General features: G+C 44.6%; 1 protein-coding gene across 2 annotated transcripts in view; it reads left to right on the forward strand.

Annotated features, from left to right (window-relative positions):
- Positions 1–962: 962 nt before the first annotated feature.
- SYVN1 (synoviolin 1) overlaps positions 963–26,335 on the forward strand; it is a 255,107-nt gene continuing 229,734 nt past the window's right edge. Inside the window, exon 1 of one of the 2 annotated variants that reach the window (XM_085625760.1) lies at positions 963–1,539. The gene's annotated coding sequence lies outside the window, so the exon portion shown is untranslated. Of the gene's footprint in view, positions 1,540–2,666; positions 2,829–26,335 lie in introns of those variants that run through there. The other variant, XM_085625761.1, reaches the window with a different exon arrangement.

The raw sequence follows: 26,335 nt of genomic DNA on the forward strand, positions 1-26,335 counted from the left end.
ATTTGATGAATTTGTGTGCAAGTAATTACCTATGTATTTATTTCTGTTGCATGTATTTATTAACATTGGTAAGGCTATGTTAAAGAGGTTAGTCATAGTATGTTAAAAAAAAGAAAAAGGAATTGTGTAGTATATATATGGCAATTGGAAGTAATTATCCAATTGTGCAGTACTATTCTGTGTATAATGTATTAGGTCATAGACAAGTACTCTTAGTTAAAGGTATGTGTACATAGAATGTTAATGCATTCTTCTGCTGGGAGCTGATTGTGTTGTCATGATTCAGAGGGGTTGATAATAAAGAGGACATATATACTTTGAAAACAGTGTCCTGGATAATTTGTGGAACTACTACATCAATGCTAGTAACTTCCCACGGGGTTTATAAGTGGAATGTTTCTGTGTTTGACAGCTGAAGAACAGAAGTGGACTGGCAGGTAGGCATGCGTTGCCTTTGCTGCCATAGGTGGAGAATAAACGTAATTTAACTGACATCTGTCGTCCTGTGACGACTGAAGCAACACGCACAATGCTAGAAAGCCACAGCCGGCTAAACACGTTAAACCACTCATTGGGTCACTGAGGTCCATCCAGTCAACGTCTATTTTATTTTATTTTATTAATGCGATTTTATATAGCGCGAACATTACCCGAAGGTGTCAGAAGCACAATATTGTGTTTCTTTAAATCTATAACTGACTATCAAATATTCACTTTTTTATTTCACAAATAGCTGAAATCTATTTTTTGGGGCGGTTTCTCATTTCATGTCCATGACAGTTCACGTGGGCACCGTGACGTATCCTCTTGTTTACCTTGTCACTTACTGAGCGGCGTGGCGTCTGAATCCTCATTGGTCCGCGTCCTCCCTAAGCGTCAAGTTTCTTATTGGGTAGTGTCACGACAAAGCAATACGCCGATATCCAATAGGTTTCAGCCACGGGCTTCGTCCAATAAACTCCAATACGAGGGGTGCAAGGGAAGCAGAGCACAAAAACATACCCTCCCCTTGCTGGATATTTGGCATATCTCGAACACTACCCCATAGGTTATGCGGGCGCAACCACTGGTGCAACCAGTGGGCAGTAGCTATAATCACTTTTAACATAAGTCTTCCCGGGACCTCGCAAGGCCAGCAACATCATATAAAAAGTAAAGGATAAGCGGCGCCTTTCACGTCTGTGTCTCGTGGACGCAGGGGTAACAATTACAGTATCCCCTATTGTGAGTTGGGCCAGCCTAAAAACCACTCCGGTCTATACCAAGCTCAGACAAGAAGGGGTGACGGCAGTGGTTCATTTCTGTGGACAGGCTTCTTCATCAGGCGCGTATGCCAATGGCATACACAAAGTAAGCCTGCATCGTTAATTCCCAACCCGAGGTTGACGCGTGGAAGCACAAAGCACTATACAGGCGAACTGTTCCTTTTGGTCCGGCCCAAGCGGAAGTGAGGTGTCTCATTTGCCGATGTACTTCCGGTAGTGCAGTTGGTGAATTGTACAGAGTAGGGAAGGAGTGGAGACGTCTGTTGGGACCTAGGTAAGTGAAGCCGAGTAAAAAAGGTGCTAATATTATGCGCTTATTAAAAGTTAAGACTTGGAAAGAGCACAGAGTCTCGTGTAAAACAGACAGCAACCCTTGAGTGTTGCAGAATTACATATATTGGAGGCATAAGGGAGTTGTAACAGCTGTTTGCTGTCTGGTACTAGGCGAGGGAGTGTCGCAGGATCCGTGGGTTTGCCATTCGTTCGGTTTTGACCAGAATTACTGTATTCGTTTTCCTTGTTAAAATTGTATAGAGTTGATAAGTAGGGATTCGAAGATGCAAAACAAAGTAGCTTGTATTTAAATTCTTGCTAGCAAGTTATACAATTGCTTCACTTCAGTAGTACGTTTGTTGTCGGTTGTGTTCCGGTTGGATGCTAAGAGTCAGCCCAACTGTATATTCTGCCACATCTAAAAGGATTTCTAAAGAAAATGTGTTTGATGACACCAGAAAAGCAAGAAGAGACATAAGCAGTTACTTGTTGCAAGATACATTGCATCTTGCTTTCAGTATAGGCACGTAAAAGAATATGCATATTAGCCGTAGTGTAACATGCATTTTCTTTCAGTTAAATGTATGCAAGTGTTTATGTATATTTGTAAAATGCCATGTTACAACACAAAAGGCAGATAGAAATATGTATGGATCTTGGAAGTTGTTTTTATAAAATGCTAGAAATGTAATCCCACTAATTTTTATCAGTCGTAAAAGAGTTAATGTTGGAATTACAGCTTCAAGGGCTCAAATATATCCTTACTTTTTACATATAGATTTTTTCATTATGTACATTACTGCATAGCAGGATTGAAAAGTTTGACGTACATGCTAGAAAGAGGTCTCTGAAAAAAGCTGGAGTTACTATGCTGTCCTTTAAATTCAGGCGTGGCCGGGTGGATATAGAGTGCTTTGTTGTGGACACGTTATCCTTGGAAAGTATTTGATGATGATTTAAACGACTGTTTGCACACAGACCTGTGTTGCTAGTCCATTTCCACAGATATGTCTTGCCAGTTTTATAGCATAAAAGTTGCTGAATAAATATATATTTCTGGAGCGGCTACCTTAATTCTAAGCCAGGGTACAAAACGCACGTCCATGACATTCATGTTGAATTTTTCAGTCTTTGCAAGACAAACCGACTTTTAGGGATCTAAATGAAATTAATTTACATATTGCTAATTCTGAGAGACTGCCATGGATCCCAACCTCTGTCTTCCAATGGACATCCCGAATCTAAAACATCGTGCAGCCTATGTATGCACTTGACCAGCAGATATAATTGGTAAGGCAGCTTAGCACTTAATGATTAAGTATAAATTCTGTTACAATTGTTACTAATCTTCAAGACTAGCAATAAGTGGTCTGTAAAACTAGTGTATGTTTGTACCTGCAAGAAGTTGGTGCAGTGGGGGCATGCTGATTTGACTTAAGCTTGAGTTAATCTCTGGGTGGACATTCCTGCTGTATAATGTGTATACTGCTGCTTGTTGTTTTAGTGTAAAGTAAAATGCAATCTAATGTTGTGTGGCTTGAAGTTAGGCGCGTTTTCCTGTTTCGCTCATATTTAGCTAGCATATCTTTGCCAAATCTCCAAGAGGTGCAACCTTACACCCATTTCTCGGGAGTGTGCGTTCAGCAGTCTGTCATGCAGCTGGCAGAGCAGACACAAATTCGGACCTTCCAACCTTGAAAATATGCTTACCGTACAATGCGTCTTCAAATTTGCAGGGTGTTGAAAGAAATGCTGAAGACACTATTGCCAGTGAACACAAACCACCAAGGAAAGCTGAGAACTTGGAAATTATATAGAAAAAGTATTAATACATCGAGTCATATTTATCATTTTACATTAATGCATTTCAGGTAAATTGAGCGAAGACAGTTCTGAAATAGCTTTTGGCAATACATTCTATCACTCTGCCAGCCTGTTTTCACCCCAGGCATCCCAAAGCTCGTCAGCTCAGGCATGCATTAATAACATAATGAAGGAGCACTAAGTTCATCCAGGCACTTTACCTTACTACTGGCTGATCTCTAGTTTCTCCCATTCCCAACACATTTTGAGTAGCTCAAACCTCTGTGGCTTTTGTCAAGCCTCTGTCCTTAGTGGAACCAAGTTCATCCTCTTGGACATCAGAAGACTTGTTCAATATGTTGGACTAAGGCTCCTCCTATGATCTGGTCCTCCGTGATATCTCTGAACTATTTTACACTGTTGGCTAAAAATGCTACTGAATCAGCTCTCGTAGTGAGGTGAAGGTTGAATCAGAGTAATGGTCCTCGTTTGGAGCTATCTTACATACATATGTAAAATTGGGATCCTGCTCTACGCTCACCGATAACAGCTGCAGAGTTCCTAATGGGTCTGCAGCGTCAATGGTATTTTAAAAAGTCTGTGTTTCCCCTTGTTTCCTGCTATGCAGTTGTAACTTGTGCTCACATATGTACGCTATTTCCAATTTCATATATTAATATCTGATGGTGAAGAGGCTCACCTGTTAGTCAGACAAAAGGAGAACAAAGTTTGTTGTGACACCATACCTCAAAGATGGTTCTGCTTCAAGATCTGGGATGTTGCATTTAGATCCTGTTTGTCTGCCTGCCCATAACACCCTGTTAAATAATTAAAAATTGGGGAGTCACCTGATGAATGCGTTAAAGGGAACTCCACAATAATGATATCAAGTTCAATGTCATGACTATACAGAACACACGATAACAATCACTGTGTGTAGTATGTGTCCTGCTTTGCACTGGGCATGCCCTTAGAGTTAGAGATACATTCAGAGCACATAGGTACCAAATCCATGGAATGATGCTGAACCGCAGTGGAAGGGACCATCTATCCCACGTACATTTTCGCATGCTTCCTCAGTGACATACAGGTTCAGCCTAGATACGCTGCAAAAATAAAAGTACAGGGTTAGCTTTCAGGTCTGTAATGTATCTGAGGAGCACCACATTCATCACCATGCAACACAATTCTTCGTTCAGTCATAAGCTTTATTGCTCAGAATCAATACATTGCAATAATATTGCCAGTTCAGATCTTCTCATCTTATCCTACAATCTGTTCAACCTTATTGTTTCACAGGCTTTTAGTTCTTAGTTCGACCTCTGGCTATGGTTTTCTTTCATGGGCAACTCTCAGTGACATCCCTGCCCCACAAAATCTTTACATGTTTCACCTCTCAATGAACCAAAAAATCTTGGTGAGATTTTTTGTGATGGCCTGTGGTAATTGCTCACCCCTCGATGATATCATTAAAGTCTATATCTTCAAACATATCACTTGACGAAACAACATTGGTAGTTAATCAATTGTTCCTACACTTTCCTGTGGTGGGATCGGACATGAATGATCTTGTGCGTGTTGTGTTTTCTCACATGCCTAGCACGTATACCTGTCACTCTTTACATTGCTTTGCTGCTCCAAAGCTGCCAGGCTCACACTGTGTAAACATATATGTTGTTTGGTCTGATAAAAACGTTTGACGAGTGGCAGATATTGTCTCCAAGCAGACCTGTTGAAACTCTGAGCGGCCTAAAACTGCTCCTCTAGTCATTGTGCTTGCTCTTTGGCAAACTGCCTTCCCGATTAAATCCGATCTATCCTCTGTCAAGAGGGTGCCGTCAGTCTTAAGTGTATCCCTTCCTCCCAGCATACTGAAGCCGCCCTTACTTTGTGAGTCCTGTACAAGCAACTGATAAAAGAATTTAGACGATACTGGAAAAGACGCATAAGTATTGAAAATAAACACCTGTCCAGCGGTTTCCTTGGAAGCTTATGACGCTGCTGAGGAGCACCTGAGCAATCAACTTTCAGGTGCATGAAGGAGTTGATGATTGTTACCTTTTAACTTTGAGGAAGCCACAATTAAGGAATTGAGAGAAAATGGGGTTGCCTTTCCAACTTTCTCATACATTTCTTAACTGCTGTAAGGAGAGCAGCATTCTGAAAAACCGTTTTAAACAAGGGCCAATACTAGCAATTACTTTTTTAATACAACAATTTTCTCGTTAACATGCAAACACATTTTGTTTTTTTATCGCATTTCCATTTTTTGGCATTTACAACTATTAGGTTAAAATATTTGTTATATTAAGACCATTTACCTTCTAATGTAGTTAAAAGTGTATGTTGTTCACCACCTAAAACTTAATATTTGTCCAATATGGTGCATTAATGTCTCCTGAGGCAGGTTTAATATCGGAGTTGTAATCATTGAGTACTCTTGCCCTCTATCCCCTCTCAACACCACACATCGGTTCTCCTACAAACCACAGACAACTGGTTTTCCCCAAACCCTCACCTCAGTTTCCCAGAAAACAATGTAGAATTTGAGGCTTGATACTCTGTAGGAAAAATTGAGCGTTTATTGTATCTGATTGCTGGAAAACAGGACAGGAGCAATATGACCTGACGGGACTTGAGACGCTACCAGCTACCAAATTTTGCTACCCACTTTAAAACACTTTTCTTTTCACCCAGTTAAGGTAAATATAGGGCGTAAATTACGATTGTTCAGTCTTTGAAGCTTGAAAGACATAGGCACATTTATGTGAATTAATGCACCTGTTGCAGAAATCTGTGGCTTGCATATCAGGTTTGTATCTCAACTGGCAGACTGGTCCACCATCAATGGTGGCTGAAAAAAGGGAAAAAGTAATTGGTCAATAGTAAACCTGGCCCTATGGCTCAGAAATGTTAAGTGCATGCTGCAGATGCCCTGCGTAAACTGCAGATTTGAATTTCTGTACAGCTGTTGGAGCCTTTCAACTTTCCAAGTTCGATACATAGAGTATCTTTGTGTTATTTAAAAGTAAGATGTTCTCTACAGTGCTTGTAGAAATATAGCGCTTACTACCCCTGATGAGGCATCAAAGCGTTTTTTCAGCAAGTGGTACGCTACTCTGAAATCCCAAAAAGATTAGTGCGGAATTAGTATAGGAACACAGTTAATTAATTTGAGCGATGGACACATGAGTATATTTGGGTTGAAAAAGGATAGTGGAGGGGCAGAAGAGGGAAGGGTTTTAATTTATGTAGCGCTTGCTACCACTGGTGAGGTGTCGAAGAGCTTTTCAGCGGGCAGTACTCTACTCTGGAACCCAAACAGGATTAGTGGGGAATTAGTATAGAGAAATATTAAATTAATTTGAGAGGTGGACATGATAGTCTGTTGGTTGGTTAGAACATGTATAGGATGGTAATATATGTAGATATATGTTGTATTTAATAATCTCAGACTCTTAAGTGTTGCTGTACTTAAAGTTAATTTATTTGTAATTTAATAGTGAAGCAATTGTAGGTAAATGGTTATGATAAGATTTACTTATTTATGCAGTCACCCATATATATGTTAAATATAGAATAATATGAATATAAGTAATATGTACAATTGTTTAGCAGAACTAACAAACATCAATATATGTATAAACATAATTATTATACACTTTTATACAAAGCAATACACATATGTTGGTACACATCTATAGTCCAAATGCATGCTTATGTTCAAAGGGATATGCTGTATGCATCTGTTTGAGTATTGTAGTAATGTGGGGAAGAAGCAACTCTTGACCACTAAGTGGTTATATCGTGCACAGAGTCCAGAAATTGCCCCAGAAGTGTACAGGGCTCAATGCAAACCCGAAGTGCTCTATTTGTAGAAGTGTGGGCGAGCAGCCTTAGGCCTAACACAGAGGAGTGTAAGACTTTAGTTATGCACACAATGACTTATTAATGGCACACAACTCAAAAAGCAGAGGCCGGATGAAGAAAACTCACAGCTGCCCAGGTAAGTAGAGATGCTAGGGGACATAGGGACACCGATGGTTGAGTCCTGAATGCCCAGGGGATTAGGTTGCAGGGGTGTCCTTAAGTGTCGGAAATCTCTTACCGGGCAGGTTGCGGTCAGGGGGAGTCTTCAAGTTGCGGCTGCAGGCATCAAGGTGGAGTCTGGCAAGAGTCAGCCCATGGTGGACTCGGGCTAGGAAGTGCTGAGGAACATTTGCAGGACAGGTGGGCTACTTGGACTAGGGCTTTGGGCGTCTGGTACAGAGGTGGATCCGGAGGCGAGTTTGCGGTGCCATGGGACAGAATTATTTTTCTTTGCAGATGGTTTCTTCTGGACAGGTCCACTGCCCACGGGAAATTTATATATATATTTTTTTTGTGTAAATATTTTTATTAATTTCACAATATCAAAGGTCACATGTATCTTCCATTCAACATTATGAGTATTTTTACAATGATTAGTCGCCAGAATAGAGGGTAACACGGTTACAATCATGGAGTCTAACTGTCTCTCTCCATTGCGCTGCATTTCCATTTCCACTGTGGGGGATATACACAGGTGGCCACGATGGGCATTCCATTTGCCCCATTTTCTGTCCCACTTCTTCGGCACCCTCTTGATTTAAATACCTCCTTTTCTACAATCATACATTTGTCAAGCTCTCTCACCCACAGCAGGGAAGAGGGCTCGCCCGCCACCCTCACCCCCTCGCTATCCCGCGTTTGACATAAGTGTAGCCTAGTGTGATCAGTTGCTGTTCTACCTCCGTGAGGTCAGTCGCCTCCCATAAGTTGAGAAGACCTAGCCGCGGTGTAAGGGTTATCTCTATACCCAAGGCAGTCTAGATGCGAGTCGTGGCCCCCTCCCATATCGGTCGCACTGCTGGGCAGTCCCAGATTGTGTGATAGAAGATTGCATCTTGCTGGCAGCCCCTGAGGCACAGGGGGTCTGTTCTGGAGCCTATTTTTGCCAGGATAACTCCGGTCAAGTAAGGTCTGTGTAAGATTTTAAGTTGTATTAATCTAAAACAAAGGGTGATAGCTGCTTCTCTAGGGGACATTAATGCAGACCACCAGTCCTCATCATCAATGGGTTCTATGTCTGCCTGCCATTTCTCTCGGAGTTTGAGGAACGCACTGGGCAGGTTATTACATTGTTTTTTATAAGTCAATGATATGGCCTTAGTGAGAAGTGGTCCATCCAGTAGCCGGTCTTCCAGCGGGGTTGACTCTGGTATGTCATTCATGTTAGGTATGGCTGTGATGAGGGCGTGTCTGATATGTTTGTATATAAACGCATCTCCGAGGGCCATGTCATATTTCTCTCGCAGGTCCTCAAACTTGAGGATCAAGCCTTTTTTAACCAAGTCTCCTATGGTTGAAATTCCTATGATATCCCACTTGTCGAAGCCAGGCTGGTGACATAGAAGTCCTAGCTTTTGGGTGTACCTTAGTGGCGTGGCTTTTGTGAGGACATTTGACCATCCGACTCGGGAGTTCGCCTGATGCCAAATTGCAATAGTCCGTGCCGTGGGGCCGAAGTATCTTCCTTTGCGAGCCTTGGAATACAGCGCCCCCCAAATACCCCTCCCTCCTAGTTTGATATTTGTCAAGTAAATAAGCTGGATCTATAGGAAAGCGATATATCCAGTGGTTTACCACCATTAATTGTGACGCTAATAATCGAGCCTTAGGTCCGGGAGGGCAATGCCCCCATCGTACCACCCCTTTGTTAGTTTGCGCAGTGCTATGCGAGGAGACCCCCCGTCCCATATCAACGTCCATATTTCACTCTCCACTCCGGAGAAATATGTATCTGGGATCCAGTAGGGCCAATTTGGAAGGATGTAGAGAAAACGTGGAAGGGCCAGCATCTTTAAAAGAGCTGCTTGGCCCACTAGAGAAAGGGGCAGGGACCTCCAGTGGTTAACATCTTCACGCAGCCTGGCCAAGGGAGCAGCTCGATTTTGGTCATAAAAAATGGGAATCTGAGGTTATATAGATTACCAGATATCGGAAACCTTCCGTGGCTACCTTTACATTGCACCCTGGGGGAAGTCGAGGAATCCGCCTCGAAGAATAAACAATACCGACTTGCTCCAATTGATAGCATACCCAGAGTACTTCCCAAAGTTAGTAAATATATTTAATACCCCGTGTATGGATCTATATGGGGAAGCGAGATAGTCGTCGGCATAAAGGGATATTCAGTCATCACAACCCTCTGCCCACTTCAGCCCCCGCACCATAACTTCCCGTCGGATCCAGGGAGCCTAGAGTCTTTATTGAAGGCATTCTGTCCTCTTAGGGTTTTGGAGGTCGCTGGGCCTGCAGGACGAGTTGTCTTTTTGTAGCAGAGGCGAAAGGCAGCAGACAGGCCGGCAGGTCTGCCTCAATGAGTCACTGGTCCTTCTCTCGTGTGGCTCTTCGGTGTCTGGGCTTCTTAGGCCATTGCATATCTGATTTTAGGGACTGGGGGTGCCACCTAAATACTAGATTTAGGCGTGTTACAGGGGAGTAACTGGTAGGTACCAGTGGGTTCCTTGCCTGGGGTGTCTACACCCATTGTTATGCCACTCTCCTGTGGTGGGGGGGGGGGGGACCATAGCCCCGATTGGACAAGTCCCACCATCTTCAAGATTGTGGGCACTGAAAAATATGCTTCCCTTAGCCTCCTGCATTTGAGGGGTGGGTGGAGTTGACGAATGGGGTCACACCTCCTACTCTAATCAAGTTTTTCCGCCGGTTCTCCCATCAAAAGTGTGGGTTTGAACTGGCAGCTGCCGGGGTGGCATAACAAAGGCAGCAGGCCTTGGAAGCTTCCCTCTCGAACACTGTGCTCATACTCGGGGGTGGGAGGGTGTTGGGGAGGGAGGTGTGACACCTCCACGCAGGATGTGCTTTGTTTCTGGCCTCAGATTGCGGGGGCTGGTGACCCAGGGGACCAGAAACATTTCTTGTGGTGGCGGCAGAGTGCCTAAATCCAGTCTGAGACCACACCAGGGTTGGTAGGTTTTCAGAGGGCTCTTCTGTGGTTCCCTCTGTGTACATGTTTCAATAATTCCCACACTGTTATCAGTGTGGGTTTATTGAGAGGACTTGTTTGGTACCAAACACTCCTGAGTTCAGTAAAGCCATCATGGTGCTGGGGAACTCGCGTTGTCGAGTTTCCAGCACATGTACTCTCTATGGCTTCACTGGCACCCACAATATCAAGAAGAGACTTAAATATTTTATGGGCATTTCTACTCATGCAGATAGGCCCACACTTGAGACATAGTACACCCTGACTTGGGGCTTGTAAGGCCTGCTAGAGGGGTGACTTACCTATACCTTAGGCAGTGCTGCTTGGCATGGCACACAGGCAGTGTGCCATGTCGACTTTGTTGTTTTTCTCTACACCAAAGCATGCAGGCTGTATTGGCAGTTTGCGTGACCCTGGGGAGGGTTCCCTGGGGCACCCTCTTCAGTCCCAATGACCTAGGTACCAGGGTACTATTTAGTAGGGACTTACTGGGGGTTCTGAAGTGCCTATCGTGGTACAGGTTTAGAGAAGAAGCACAGGAACCTGGTTGGCAGGGACCCTGTGCACTACAATTGAAACTACATTGTTTTCCTGGGAAAAGCCATGGGGGCTAACCATGTAAAAAGAGGCACGTTCTCACAGTGCTGACCAAAGGTAAAGCAACAGTAGGAAGAACAAATTAAAATATATTTATTCTCAACAGCTTTAACCCCTTCCATGCCCATGACGGAACGGTTCCGTCATGAGCATCGGTTGCGCTGTGCTCATGACGGAACCGTTCCGTCATGGCCCCGCCCGCGCTCGAACCCTTCAGCACCGCGGGGGAATTCCCGCCGCGCTGAAGGGGTTAAGTAACTACAGCACTTGGCAGCATTACGCTTGCCAGCATGTCATAGGAATTTCAGTATCCAAAGTGATATATGGCTTGTAGTCAAGTTTTGTTTATCTGAGCCTTAGATGCCTGCTAGGGCTTGCTTAGCGAAAAATTGATTGAGTGAGCGCTTCATAAGAATAAAGGTGACATTAAGGTTAAGAAGCTTATATTAGATCTTTGTTTGCTCTGAGCTCTGTTGTACGTTGCCCAAGTGGACTTATCTTCCACCACTGTATTGCACAGTATAGTTTGTTGTAGCATTAAAAATAACAGTCTTGGCAGTCTTTTTCTGTGTTTTGTTTGCTATCACTTCTTGGTGTTTTTGTTTTTTTCCTCTGGTGGAATGTATATTTCTTGGTTTGCAGAATAGGGCCACTGGTACTTACCCTTGTACCACCCCCCCCCGACTTGCCACTGAGAGACCAAGGTGCTGGGTTTGCCTATTGGCCAAGTTCATTAGGTGCCTCTGCCCCCTCCTGACAAGTGGCTGACTTTAATTATACCAATTTAATAGACCTCCCAGCCAGAGTACCCAACATGGGTATTGAGGTGAAGGACGGCGAAGCTACGGTTAATTTCATGTGATGACTTCGTGTAGATGTCTGTTAGGGCTTGGATAGGGCTTAGGGTTACAACAAGTGCCCTAGACACCACACATCCCTTACCTTGTTGCATTCCATTTACCTAGTTTATGTTCTTAGTCTAACCAGAATTTTTTTTTTTTTTTTTTTTGGTTTATTGAACAACCCACCCTCACCCAGCCTGCGTAGCACCCATTTACATGGGCTGCGCTGCCATGCTCGGGTAGACCCATAGAGCATGTAAAATCACTGGTTGCAAGAGGGCCATTTTTAGGTCTCGGCTAGCGAAGGCTGCGCTTGCGCAGTCTCGCTCGCGAGATTTAATGTTTTCTAGTAGTGGGGCTTGAACCCACCCCTCTTCTCCATTGGCTGGCTTCCTAAACGGAGGCCAGCCATTGGAGAAGAGGGGCGTCTGTCCATTTAAGCCCCGTCTTTTTTCGGATTTGGGGGCGTGTTTTTTAGTTTCTTTCTCTCCTCTGGAATGTAAACATTCCAGCCAATGGGAAGAGGAGAGAAAGAAAAACACGCCCCCGAATCCGAAAATGACGCTGCGTTTCTCCGAGGCGTTTCTGCTTGACCTCAGAGAAAGATGGTGGTGTTCATGGCGTCATCAACAGGCACCGAGGCATGGCGTGTTTACCTGGCAGAAATGGTGTTTCCGGAAGTGCGTCAGGTCGGGCTGTCTGGACCTCTGCTTGAAGAGGTGCAGTTCCGCCATGAGGACTTTCTCGTTTTTCGCCACCGTCGACAAGTTGAACAGGAAATGCATCTGGTCAGCAGGAAAATACATTCTCAGCTTCGTGCGAGTCTTTCAGCCATGGTGGCTCTTAAAGAGATACACCACCACAGAAGGACATGATCTGCTTGTTGAGGCTCACAATCGGTTTACATCGCTGCAGCGCGTTTCCCTAGCCCAGGGTACGACTTTCAAACGAACGTCATCGCTGAATGGAATCTCATTCGTTTCTGCAGGTTTGTGCCGTCAGTAGAGTGGCTGTAACTTTGAATGTTTTTTTGTTTGTTTCATCTTTTTATTGAGCGAGACTGAGGGGATGTGCTAAATAGCACACTTCTTTAATGGCAGAGTTCTGTTTCACCCCAAATCCCAACATAATTCCGCCCACCCCCTCCAGTTTGCCCCGTGAGATTCGGGGGTGAAGGCTCAAAGCCTGAGATTGAAACCAAGCTGGCAGAGGAGACCGAGCACCGTGAGGGAGTCTGCTTCAGGCACCGTGAGCCCCCTGAGGGAGCTACCCACCCAGAAGGTCTCTGTCCTAAATACTGCCTTTCGCCCACCCTGGGTCAAGTATGCCTCATGTCTGTCCCTGAGAGTGCCAGGTGTGCAGTCTCACAGTCTGACAGTGGCGCTCTCAGCTGGCAGCGAAGGCTGTGACTGGCACACTGGTCCCTGGCCTGGCATTACACTTCTAGGGTTCCCCTTGGCTCCCCTCCATGGGGTTTGAGATGTCATTATCTTTTCAGTTCATTTTAGTCGTTCTCTCAGGGGCTCTGAACGCCGCTGGCAGAGGTGGCGAGGAACACTGCCAGGCGATCCCCTCAGCGTGAAAGAGCTCGGGCCCTGGCCTGGGGTGAAACACCCAGGGCTCCCTGATGGCAGCGGGTTACTCTGCCCCTCACCACAGCAGAGCCCCCAGACCCTCATTGTTCTCTCATGCCGAATCTCCTCTCCGGCAGTTCGCCTCCTACCTCCCCTGTTCTCTCTTTGCATCCTCCCTTCGCAGGTTCCTGTGGGGCCCACCCTTCTCATAAGCTTCGCGGGCCGCATGGCGTCCACCGTGCTCTCTCGCTCTTTGCATCGATCTCACCTGCCCTCTCCTCTTACTCTGCCCTTCCTTCTCCTCTCACTCCTTGACCCTTTCCCTTTCACTCCTCGCGCCCTAGCTCCCCCTGTCTCTGGAGAGCGTCCGTCGTTCACTAGAAGTGTCACAACGATCAGCACACGGTCCCTCAAACCTCACGGTCTGGAGAATTGTGGCCACTGGAAGATGTTGTGACACCCGGTGTGAGGGAGGGAGAGGGAAATGGAGAGGATTTCCCAGAATTCCTGGAGAGGCAGGGGCAGAGTTCTGCGCCCTCCTCGGTGGAACGGCCAGGGATCTGGCCCCGGGAACCCTGGGTCAGATCTATCCAGGATAGGCAGCCAGCGCCCGACCTCTGGCACCCAGGGGTGGCCTCTCTCCTGCGCTGCTGTCCAACATGGCAAGAAAAAGTGGCAACGCCAGAAGCTCTCCTATATGCAGGACCGATTGGCTTTGCCAATGCTTGCTGGGGTCCGGGCTCATGTTTGCACAGGGGCCGGTATTGTGTCCGTCCACTAAACCCAGCTCACTTAATCAATGGCGCCGTCTCTTGCTTTCCCCTCAGTCATTGTAAACCAAAGCGCTTGAGTTTTCCTAAGCACTGAGCGAGTGCTTCATCCAGGTCAGGTTTTTCTTACCATATTGGGACTTGTATCCTCTTTAGACCAGTTTCAGTTCAAGATATTTTGATTGGAATAATGCAAACAATTCACAGTGCCAATTGGTTGCTTAAACATCAAAAATGTCATCAACGAAGAACGAGTGCCCTCCTTTTTTGTACATTCAAAACTTCAGAACTACAAGTTCCAGAATGCAAAGGAAAACTCGGAATGGTGAGCTGTTCGCGCATGGAGTCTGAACTTGAGAAGCCTGTTATACACGCCTCGCGGCCTGTCGAAGGAAAACTTATTTCACCCCGTTTACTCTCCCTCCTCTCTGAGCCAAGGCGCATTGAAGTTCTTGGCATACACCCAAAACAACAGGGGCTGAGGGCTGGGCATGCACTCAAAACTAGAGGGGCTGAGCCGCAGGGATACACTCCAAACTAGAGGGGCTGAGCTCTGGGCATACACTCAAAACGAGGGGCTGAGGGCTGGGCATGCACTCAAAACTAGAGGGGCTGAGGGCTGGATATGCACTCAAAACTAGAGGGGCTGAGGGCTGGGGATGCACTCACAACTAGTGGGGCTGAGGGCTGGGCATGCACTCAAAACTAAAGGGGCTGAGCTCTGGATTTACAGCCAGGACTAGAGGGGCTGAGCTCTGGATTTACAGCCAGTGTTAGGCTTCAGGGACTGACCACTGAGTTGTCAAACCCTCCAATATATCTCTGTACACCAGATATGAGCATACCCTTACACAAGGTGAACCACTCCACCGTCCAAAAATCAGGACTTTAATTTCTTTTTATTAGCTTAAGAATACTTGCAACATGGATCAGTGACACTAGGAAATAAGGAATATGAGTGACATGTGAACAGAAAGCTACCATGTAATAGATATAGGAGTAGAGTACAACACTGATGCATTGTACTAAATGGCTCGTGTTAGTGTGAGCACGTTCACTGTTTCTCTTAAGTGTTCTCCCCTTCTGTCAGCAGATAGGCTGTTAGAGGGGCCCATATATCCTTATGGTCGGATGTTACCCGCAGCTCCTCCGTGTATGTTTCAATCTGGATAGATTGTTATGGGCTAGGAGGTATACCCATTTATTTGTAGTCCGGCAACTAGACCAGTGCACAATAGACATGCCATGTGCCTCCCTGCAGGTAGCAGCCGTTTACCTGCACCGCATCCTCCCAGCCTATGTAAAAAAAGTACTTTTATAAAGCAACATTGCATAATTTTTACATGCAGAAACTATCACCACAGAGTAAGCACCAGTCAGCAGTCTGCAGTATATTATTCTTATAATCCCATACATTGTTGCAAACAAAGGTCTCTTCTCTACCACCCAGTTTACTTAGACATTATTTGTGCTTCTTTGCATGTAGATTATTTAAGTGACCTTGACAGTCGAATGTATTCTGCTAGAATATCGATGACAGATCATCGTGCAGCCTCATGGACCCATGCACGACAACATATAACATCCATGTGCCTGAACTGATGTTCCTTGTCTATCCAGAGCTTCACTGTGCCCCATGCATATGCAACACTATGCGAGCACTCTGTGCTCCTTCTTATATATGGGTTCACTATGCCTTCCTGCATGCACCCGAACACTGGACCCCTCCTATCCGGAGCATCTCCGCAGGCAGCAGCAGTTTGCGCGCTCTCCCTGTACAATGGTCATCTATACTGTATGCAGCACCACTACACCTGCACTCTAACTGCCTGCACTGTCTAAGTGCCTGCGCATGTAAATTCACTCCACCTGCATTACCTGCACCTTGCCTATTCTTGTATAAGGGTGTGTGGCTCTGTGTGTGTGGCTCTGTGTGTGTGGCTCTGTGTGTGTGGCTCTGTGTGTGTGTGTGTGTGTGTGTGTGTGTGTGGCCCTGTGTGTGTGTGTGTGTGTGTGTGTGGCCCTGTGTGTGTGTGTGTGTGTGTGTGTGTGGCCCTGTGTGTGTGTGTGTGTGTGTGTGTGGCCCTGTGTGTGTGTGTGTCCCTGTGTGTGTGTGTGTGGCCCTGTGTGTGTGTGGCTCTGTGTGTGTGTGTGGCTCTGTGTGTGTGTGTGGCTCTGTGTGTGTGTGTGGCTCTGTGTGTGTGTGGCTCTGTGTGTGTGTGGCTCTGTGTGTGTGTGGCTCTGTGTGTGTGTGTGTGTGTGTGTGTGGGTGGCTCTCTGTGTGTGTGGGTGGCTAGCTTTGTGTGGGTGGCTCTGTGTGTGTGGGTGGATAGCTTTGTGTGGGTGGCTCTGTGTGTGGGTGGGTAGCTTTGTGTGTGTGGGTAGCTTTGTGTGTGTGTGGCTTTGTGTGGGTGGCTCTGTGTGTGGGTGCAAATGCAATAGGTCTCGCATTTGAGAGTGATTAAGCTATTGACATTGTAAATAACAATGCCGTTTCTTTAAATGTTTTAAAAACAAAAACATAAACAAAAATAATGTCATGAGCAGTGCCAATAGCTCTAACTTTAACAATGCCGAGACCATTGCATTGTAAATGCTTGTTATGGGTTGCTCCTTTTTTAGGTCTCGTGACGTAAGCAGCGCATGCGCTGCTCTCGTCTTACGAGGCTTCTTGGAATCGATACGATTCCAGAAGCCTCGTCCCAGCTCAGCCTTCAGCTTTTATTCGTGCACGTCGTTTGGCGTCACAAATTATGCCGAAGGCAGTGCAATGATTGCATGCAAGGCATGTCAATCGCGGCTTGTTGTCACCGGGATTGGATTGTTTACGGGCGGATTTACACTCTTTCCTTTAAAGGACACGAAGCACAATTTTTTTCTCATTTGCAGCACTGTCCATGGCCGCTTGTAATGGCTGCTGGTAAGCACTTTAATCAATGTTTTTCCCATGGGAGAACTTGGCGATGACCATGCCCGGCGCTGTGCCATACAAGTACGGGGCAATAATTAGTGACAGGAAACAAAGTCAGCCGCGTGTTTATTTTAGCAAGTGAAAGCGCGATCCGAAAATAAACACGCTACTGACTTTGAGGTACCGTGCTTGTTTTACTTGTCTCTTTGGTAGGCAGGATTACAGAGGTAATGTACACACATTAATGGCACGGGGAAGGGGATTTGGTTGCGATGAAAAACGGAGTATCTGCGTCTGCCCTTCCTGTTGAAAGAATTTGATATTATGAAATTGAATCGCACGGCGTGAAACGTTTCTTCCACAGGTTGTCTCTTACTAAACTGGAGCTCAGCCTCATAATCTTCATGTCGCTTAATGGTTTCGAGCGTGAGTGGTCGTGATACACATTCTACTATGCGCTCAATGCAGTATATTGGCGGCAAAACGTCAACATCAAAGAAGTGAGGGGCAGAGATGAGCTAGTGGTCTCTTTTGGCCCCAAGAGCAAGCCGATGCATCAAAAAAATGTGGGTAGAATATTTTGTTAATAACAACAACTACTCAATGTACCGTGCTATCTATACTCTTAAATGCTGGGATGGTTAGCCCAACACTTTTATAATGCTAAATTCAAAACCTCCCGTCCCAGAGTGCATAGCGCTGTTAAAAGCTGGTTTCAGACACTGTTTTAACAGCAATCGCATACCCATTGTCAGCAGGCAGTTTGTGCCCTTTATTAAGCACTGTCGTTTACAGCCTGCTGTAACTAGCCAGTGTGTATTTAAAACAAGCTAGCCATTAGTAACACAATTCACTTTAATTATGAAGCATGCATTTCGTGCCTTGAAAGGATAGCTGGACAGTCCCTTTATGGTTTTATACATACATTCCTAAAACACTGAACTTATTTTTGCAAGTCTCTTTTCAGGGGTGCTGTGGCAATTTAGCAAGATCCTGCTCCCAGTGTCATTCACAACACTACAGAGAATTTGAACCAGACACGGTGTTTATGCCCCCCCCCGTGATGTCATACTGATAGCTCCAATGATTCTGTTTACAATCAGCTGAGCTGATAGGACTGGTGAGGGATGCAGCTTGAACATGAGATGCCCAGATTCCCAATGAATTGAACGAAAAGTGCTCCAGGCAGCTTCCAGCTATGACTTTCTTTCACCTGTGCAGTAGCTTAAGGGGGCTTACTCATTCTGCTTCATTTCATAACGAAAATGGGTGCCTGTCAAATCCTGTTTGTGTGTGTTGTGGCACGGTGCTTTCTATGGGCCAGGAAGTGAGTTGAGGTACTTGGCCTCCTTAAAACCCAGTGATCAGCTGTGCTTTTCTCACATCCCTGTCACACACATCCATGCTTATTCCCTGCAGTGTATTGTGCTGCAGTTTACATAGTTCCCCTGACCAGATGTTGAAGCACTATTGATATTAGTAAGTTACTAAGAGGGATAAGAAGTGACACAACCTATGGTATTCAGCACAATTGCTTATCTTGATAATTTCTTTCATATTTTCTTTCTTTCACCTCCTTCTGGCTTTCTAGGTTTCGCCTGGCAAAAACAGCGCATGCGATGCTCTCGCTATTGCGAGTACCTTTTGGCATCAATTCTGCCCAGGGCTTTCATGCACGCGTCTGCATGGACAAACATGGCTGCTCTTGCCATTTGTCCATAGCAAACAGCATGCGCGTGTCCGTACGGACTGTGGACAGTCCGACGCCATCTTGCGAAGCTTTCGTTGTCATAGCAACGAAATTGTGGCTTCGCGTATGCAGCTTGTTTTATTTTATCTTGAAAGAGCGGTGTCTTTCAGAGCCGACCTTGAAGTCCACTGTCTGCGATTTTTATTAAACTCCCCCCAGACACGGGGCTGGGCCTGCACGCTGTATTCTGCGCCAATGATTTATATAGAGCCGCATTAGCCTGCACGCTATATTCCGCGACGATGATTTATATAGAGTCTCATTACCCTTGGCAGCTCGCCGACCCCGGCATCCGCCTGGGTGCTGATCAGCTACAGTGACCCGGTGAGACACAGTCAAGGGGACGGTAGGTAACAGCCAGCATCATGCTCTTGTGCGGCGTTTGAGGGAGACGGCGCGCGCACTCTTCTGGCAGTTGTGTGAGTGACGGCCGGGCAGCCCACGCTCATTTAAACTCCGAGCTGTCACGCGCGCAGCTCTAACTGGCGCGTACGGGGTTTAATGCAGTGACGATAAGTGCGTAAGATACAGGACGTAGTTGCCTTTCTAACCCGACAGCCCGCCTCTTGTGTACGTGCGAAGGCCCACGCGGAGAGGGCGGGTACTTGTGGGAATAGGAGGCTGAGGGACCACCGAGAGCCAGCTGGGCTCCGCCTGAGGAAAAGCGGGCGGGTCCGAAGCGATGTGCGTAAGTAGATGAGCCAACGCGATAAAGGTTTACCAGGACCGCGTGATAATTCTTCGGTGGTGTAATGATATGACTCCTCGCCACACGGACACATCTCTTTTATAGCCTGATATTTGCCACCATTGGATTATCGCACCTCAAGGTATCGCAAAGGCAGATATGACCAACATTATCACACCACGCAAGTGCCTTTGTGTTTTTTAAACAAATAACACTAGACAGTAAGTCAAAGTGGAGTACATTCATCATAGTGCGCTTATAAAAAGTCGGATTTCACACGAGCGATCTGGTCTTGGATTATTCTTTGCATCTGGTATTTGTAGTCTACAATTTATAATGGGATTAACAGGACTAGAAAGAATTAAAAAAACAACCGTTCAAAGTCAATAGGTCTCGCCACTTTTCTAAGGCAGGCTTTTCTGTCGCTTGGGTACTAAGCCTCCCTTGTTCAGGAATGCTGAATGTTACTGGAACTTGCCTATTGGATATTTCAATGTTTTTGTTAGCTCCCTTTTTATTGCTGTAGTAAGAAGAGGAAATGCCAGGGAGAGAGGATTAGCTCAAGCTTTAGTGGCAGATTTCGAATATGTTAGCATTAATTCTTGCCTCTGTCTAGAGGCATGCCAGTTTCATTGCCTTCATTTGTGCGTGCAAGTATGAATGATGTTGCATTGTTTCTTTTTTCCCTTCCTAACAAGAGAGTTAGAGTGAAGGAAAGCAACAAGATTCTCAGGAGAAAATGACTTCTCATTGTCCAATAATAAATACCACAGATTCACTAGTCTCACATATTATTCAGAGACGATCAAATGCTCTTCAAACATTGTCTTTATATCTTTTTTGTGGATCATGTCAATTTCTGGTAAAGTTGTTCCACTTGTGACTTCAACAGGGATTTTATTAGCTATCTTTTTTTGTGCAAACGTCAGATTGTTTACTAATTCTGTAAGCAGTAAATTCGTTTTTAAAGGGCCTTCCTGTAAAATCTAACAAACACCAATTTGTGTTTGCTAGCAGTTGATGTGTTGTAAATGTGTCTGCCATCATTTAGGAATATGATGCTTCTACCATCAATGTTTGGATTGTTTTTAGCTTAAGAAACAACTACACTGTCAACTGCGATGTGCAACTGTACAACAAATAAGTATATAAACTCAAAAATATAAATCCATTAAGACTTAGAAATATGCAACTGGTACCATTGCTTAATCACATTCATCACCATCCTTCTCCGCACCTAATAGCTATGTCTGATAGAACAAACATTAAAAATACAATAGGTCTCGCCTTTAATTAAGTTAACCTCTTCAGTGCCCATGACGAGCTGGACTCGTCATGGGCCGCGGTTGCGCTGTGCCCATGACGAGTCCAGCTCGTCATAAACCCCGCCCGCTAATGTAACGGCCGGCACAGGGCGGGGAAAGGGCGTGGCACTGAAGGGGTTAAAGCCATTTGCTTTGCTATACAATACCATTAGCAAAGCAAAAGGCTTTAACTTAATAAAAGGCGCGACCTATTGCATTTTCAATGCTTGTTAGTTTTGTGTGGACTCCCAGGACATATACCACTCTGCACTTTCACAAGGATATGAAGTGTTTAATTAACTGTGCCTTCATTTCAGCACTGTATAGTGCACTTTTCTGTTTTGGTTACTTATACTGCATACGTTTTCTGTGTATACAACCCCCCCCCCCCAAAAAAAAAGTTGGATGCTTTTGTGTTACAATTGTCTGCTTTATTGTAAATTGTTGAAGTGTGTTTTTGTCTGTGGTGATGCCCTCATACCCTTAATTGCGATGAAAGATTTCACTATAATTTTTAGACCTATGCATTGTATCATTGAGAACTCTCTTTCGGATAGATGGGCTTTAACAAGCAAAGTAAGAAAATCAGTACACTGTGAAGCTGTCGACCTGACTAATCATAAAATTGTAGTGGATAGTATGTTTGAAGAGGGTGTTTGCCCAATTATAGATCTGCTATCAGCTTTTTTGCAAGCATTGTTCTATTCTTGTAATGTGTGGCTGCCGGTAGACCATGCACTCATGTTAATTCTGAATAATCCCTTGTTTATAATATCACGGGCCACAACAAGCAGTAAGCTAGCTCACAGGAAGGCTGCTTGGCACAGACAGGGTAGTCCCAAAGCTTTTATTGCTAGAATTCTTAGTGATGGCGATATTACCCCCCCAGTTTTGAGAAGCTTGTATTTTGAAAGGTAGCAGCACCGAATGAAAGTACTATCTAGTTTATATTGTGTGGTTATCGTCTGCATGGCTAGATTTGCGTGAATATACAAATATCATTTTGTGGCTTAGAGGATCTTTTACTGGTATTTCTTTGAGATGCATTCAAGTGTGCCTAAGTCATCAGCCTCTGGATTCCTGTTGCCTTTTGTAAGACATGTGTGCCTTTCCTCAAACTTGGTTTCTTGCATCATCAGCTCCAACTTGAATATCCAGATGCTTTGTGCTAAAGCAGCTATCTGCTCCTGACACAAAAACTACGAAGCTTCGGTCCTAGAATTGTGTTGAATGCTGAATTGCAAAGTGTCTAGAGATGTTGATTGCAGATACACAGACTGCAAGCCCCGTGGTGAACTTTTGCCAACTGTCAAATTACCATTGAGCCCTTCATAACCATGAAGAGTTTTTTGTGAAAGGCTGGAATGACCTATATCCGCGGTTCTTAACTTGTGGTCTGGCCGGGGACTGTTTGTGGTCCACGATGCCTACTCTGAGGGTCTATGACCGCTTAGAAAATGTGTTATTATTGACAAACTAAGGAAGTATATTTAAATAAAGAAGCAAAATATAACACTGAACATTTTAAAGCACTCTGTTAAATGTGAAGGAATTTGAATTTGGAGGCAAAAAATTAAGTTGGTATCTTCAGATTGATTTGTGGGCGCAGCGCACATGCAACGCACAGAATATAGCATGGACAGTGAGCAGCTTCAATCGACTTTAGGAAAGCTCCGACCTTCCCACTAAAGGGATATATATTTTTTTTATATATTTGGCTGGTAAGTAACAAATATTATTTCATTATGTGTATTTGTTTGATGAATGCTTGTTTCCATATTTTTGTGCTTTGTTTTGCTGTTCAAAGTCATCAAAATGTTTTTGATCGGTTCCCTGTCTTCTAATAATGACTCAGTGTGGGTCCCCGCATTCCAGTAATGATTGTGTGGGGGTCCACAGAAGTGAAAAGGTTAAGAACTGCTGCTCTAGATATAGTGTATTTAGAATCTTGCATGGAATGCCTCCCCACCTTCACCAGACATGCCGCCATTGCATTGTGGGCTGTGGTAGCTGCATACTTTCTGCAAGGTAGTCCTATACAGTGAGTCGGTCATATGAGGTCTCCACGGTGGGCTGTGGTAGGTGCATGATTCCAGTCTTCTGCAAGGGGTGCCCTAGAAGTAAAACCTTTCACCCTTCGACCAACAGTTTCTCCCGCCTTCCTGCTCACACTTGTCACTAGGACGCAGGCTGGACCAGTTTGTGTGAAAATAAGAAAAATGCAGAACTACTGGAACTAATCGCAGAGCTGACATGCTAGAATACACACGGGCATGCTGCAGCTTAACTATAAGGATGGGGTTGAAACTTCCACTCATTGTGCCAAGATATCCTGGCCAGAATCGTATGGTCCTAAACCCATGGTCACTAGGCGCTTCTCCAAGATTTGGATTTTGAATTCCAGTTCCCCATACCAGGTTTGGGACCTGTAACCCGTAGAAGAGTCAACTAGTCTACCAGTGGGAGTTGTCTTCAACTAACTTTGAAGGAATGAAAGATGCTGGACTACACAGTAGGGGTATTGGAGGTACATGTGCATGAAAAAGACACTGTTCAGAAGAACCCAACGCTGTGAAGGACCACAGCAAAGTAGCCCCCATAATGTGACTTGGAGTGCAACCCCCCACCCAATCCATCAAGAAGCTCCAGAATGCATCTCCCCAGTAGAGGCCAAATCAACACCTGTGCTTAGAGTGTCTGGTAATTCACCAAGAGGAGGATTTCTATTCGAGATGGAGCACTGAGAAGTGTTACAGCACTAAGACAAACTCAACTGTTGGATGCAGCCGAACTTCCAAGAAAGAGAATTCAAGTGCCAAGAGAAGTCAAAATCATTAGGAGTGTCTCCACTGCGACCTGTGGTGGGCACCTTTTTGGATGTTTTTTTTTAGACTGAGCCTGGGAAGACTCGGTGAGCACTATGACGACCAGTGAACCTCTGAGTGACTGCTGCTGCTGTGGTTTACTTGACGATGTGGGCACTGGCCTTCATCTCGTACAGAGGTACCTTTGGCTCAAGTCAGGTTTGCTCTATCGCCACACTGTGGGCTGTGCAGTACATACCACTAGGAATTGGCCCTTTCCTGGTGACAGCGATTGATGCTTAGCTGCCTGCTCAGTAAGACCTCACAAACCTTTCCACAATGTTCAGAAAAGAAGCCCCCCCAACCCCCAAATCGGTTCATAGGCCAATACATTGCCTTAAGAGACTGTCCCAAAATCACCATGGCTACTGTTTTCCATTGTTACTCCTGTAATTATCACCCTCTGTGTCTTATTTATATTTTTCCATAGTATTAGAATTCTTCTGTTTTCTTGACCCTGAAGTACTAACTGGCAGCAATTGATTGTTACTTGATGTTTGAGTGCTGAGACTCTGACCTTGTACCAACTCCCTGAGTAAACCTTGAATTGCTTGACTTCGCTACCCTCAGAGTCAAGTGGTAAAGGGGTGAACTTGGTGATCAGTTTTGGCTCTAGCAGTAGAATTAAGCCCCTCGACCTCACTGGTAAATGTCTCTGGTTGACTTTATCTGAAACCCAGTAACCCTTACTGGCCAAGGACTCCTTAAAAAAATGTTCTCTCAACAGGACTCTACTCTCAGGAGCTGTGGGTTTCATGTTTTCCCTCGGAAACGGGGATTTATTTGTCTGTGGTGCATTGTATTTGCATTTCTATAGCTCTTACTACCCCTGACGAGCCATCAAATCACTTTCGTCGAGCAGCATGCTACTCCGGAACCCAAAAAGGACTAGTAGTGAATTAGTATAGGGAAATATGAAATTAATTTGAGTGGTGGACATGTGAGTCTGTTAGTGGATTGAAAAGGATAGAAGAGGGAAGGGTCTAAAAAGAGTATATTTGGAGATCATAGCAGTAGGAGGAGGTTTTGGATGAGTAAAAGGGAGATGGAAGGGGTGGAAGATTCTAGAAGTTGATTAGGAAGAAAGGTAAGATCGGAGGAGTCTAGGAGGGATACACGAGGGAACGGTTTAGAAAGGCTTGTTTGGGAGATCTGAATAGTAGAAGAAGTTTGAGATGATGCAAGGAGCAGTAGAGGAGTGAAGAGTCTAGAAAGGGTTATTTAGGGATCATGTTAGTAGAACGGGGTTTGGGATGAGTCCGAGTGGAGGTAGAGGTTGTATTGAGAGAGGTATAGGGTGAAATGTAGGGTAGGGCATTGGAGATGCTGAAATTAGGAGTAAAGTAATAAATATAAAGATACACAAGTACATGGAAGGTATACATGTAGAGAATATATTGAGAGAGGTATAGGGTGAGATATAGGTTAGTGCTTTGGAGTAAAGTAATATAAAGATATATAAACACATGGAAAGTATATATGTGTAAGTAAGTTAAAATATCTAAATTTAAGTTGTATTTAATAAACTCAGACTTTCCAGTGTTGCTGTAAGCTGATTTATTTATTTTTATATTTTTCTTTTAAAAATTCTGTAGTGAAGCAATTGTAGATAAATAGTTATGATAAAAGTGTACTTATTTATGCATTGACCTATATACAAGTTAGGTAATATGTGTATTTGCTAAGCAGACCTAACAAAGATCCATATATTTATAAACATAATTATTATACACAATTTAATAGTAAAGGAATACTTGGGTCTAGATACATACATACATATAATCCAAATAAACTGTGATATACAAAGGGATATTATGTACCTTTATGTTTGAGTATGGTAGTTATGTAGAGAAGAGCCAACCCTTGAGTAGTCTTCTGAAAATAAGATAATTGTCCGTAGATCTTATGTTTGGGTGTAACGAGCGCCATAGTTTGGCTGCTTGAACAGAGAATGTCACCTATGTTTTTTTTTTTTAGGTCTCGCCTAGGGTTGCAGCGCGCATGCGTTGCTCGCTCTGTGAGATATATTGTGGTAAAGGAGATTTCAGAAGGGGACTTGAAGCCCCGCCCATTATTTTCATTTGCTGGCATCATCGTTTATGCTAAACGGTGGCCTCCCATTGAAAATGAGGCTTCTTTGTTTCCGCCCTGTCTCCTTTTGGGACGGCCCATCTGGACTGGATCATGTGCTTGAAGGCTGTTGTGAGGGTATTTCTTATCTTTAGGAGGCGTGTAGTGACGGATCATGTTTCCGAAGTGGTGTTTCTTCATTCATTCGTGCAATGGCGACAGCTTGGTCCGTGGCAGTACGGTGGAGGTACGTGTCTTTTATTCATGTCCTCACACTCGTTTTATTTGTTAATTTGAGTGCGGCGTCCCCGTGTCTTTTTATTCATGTATGTGTATTTTATTCATGTCCTCACACTTGTTTTATATCGATGTCTTGTTTATTTGATTTGCCGCGCAGGCTGCTTTTAGTGCCCTTGTTTATTTAATTAATTTGGAGCTCGGTCTGCTAACTTTAGCGGCCGCGCTTGGTTTATTTATTTAATTAATTTGGAGCACTGACCGCTGACTTTAGCGTCCGTTTTTGGTTTATTTATTCACACAGCATTGCTGTATTGAGTCCACCGTAGTTGTGGAATGCTGCCTTTTTGGCACCAA

Source organism: Triturus cristatus, chromosome 9 (assembly GCF_964204655.1).
Source record: "Triturus cristatus chromosome 9, aTriCri1.1, whole genome shotgun sequence".
NCBI classification, from domain to species: Eukaryota; Metazoa; Chordata; class Amphibia; order Caudata; family Salamandridae; genus Triturus; species Triturus cristatus.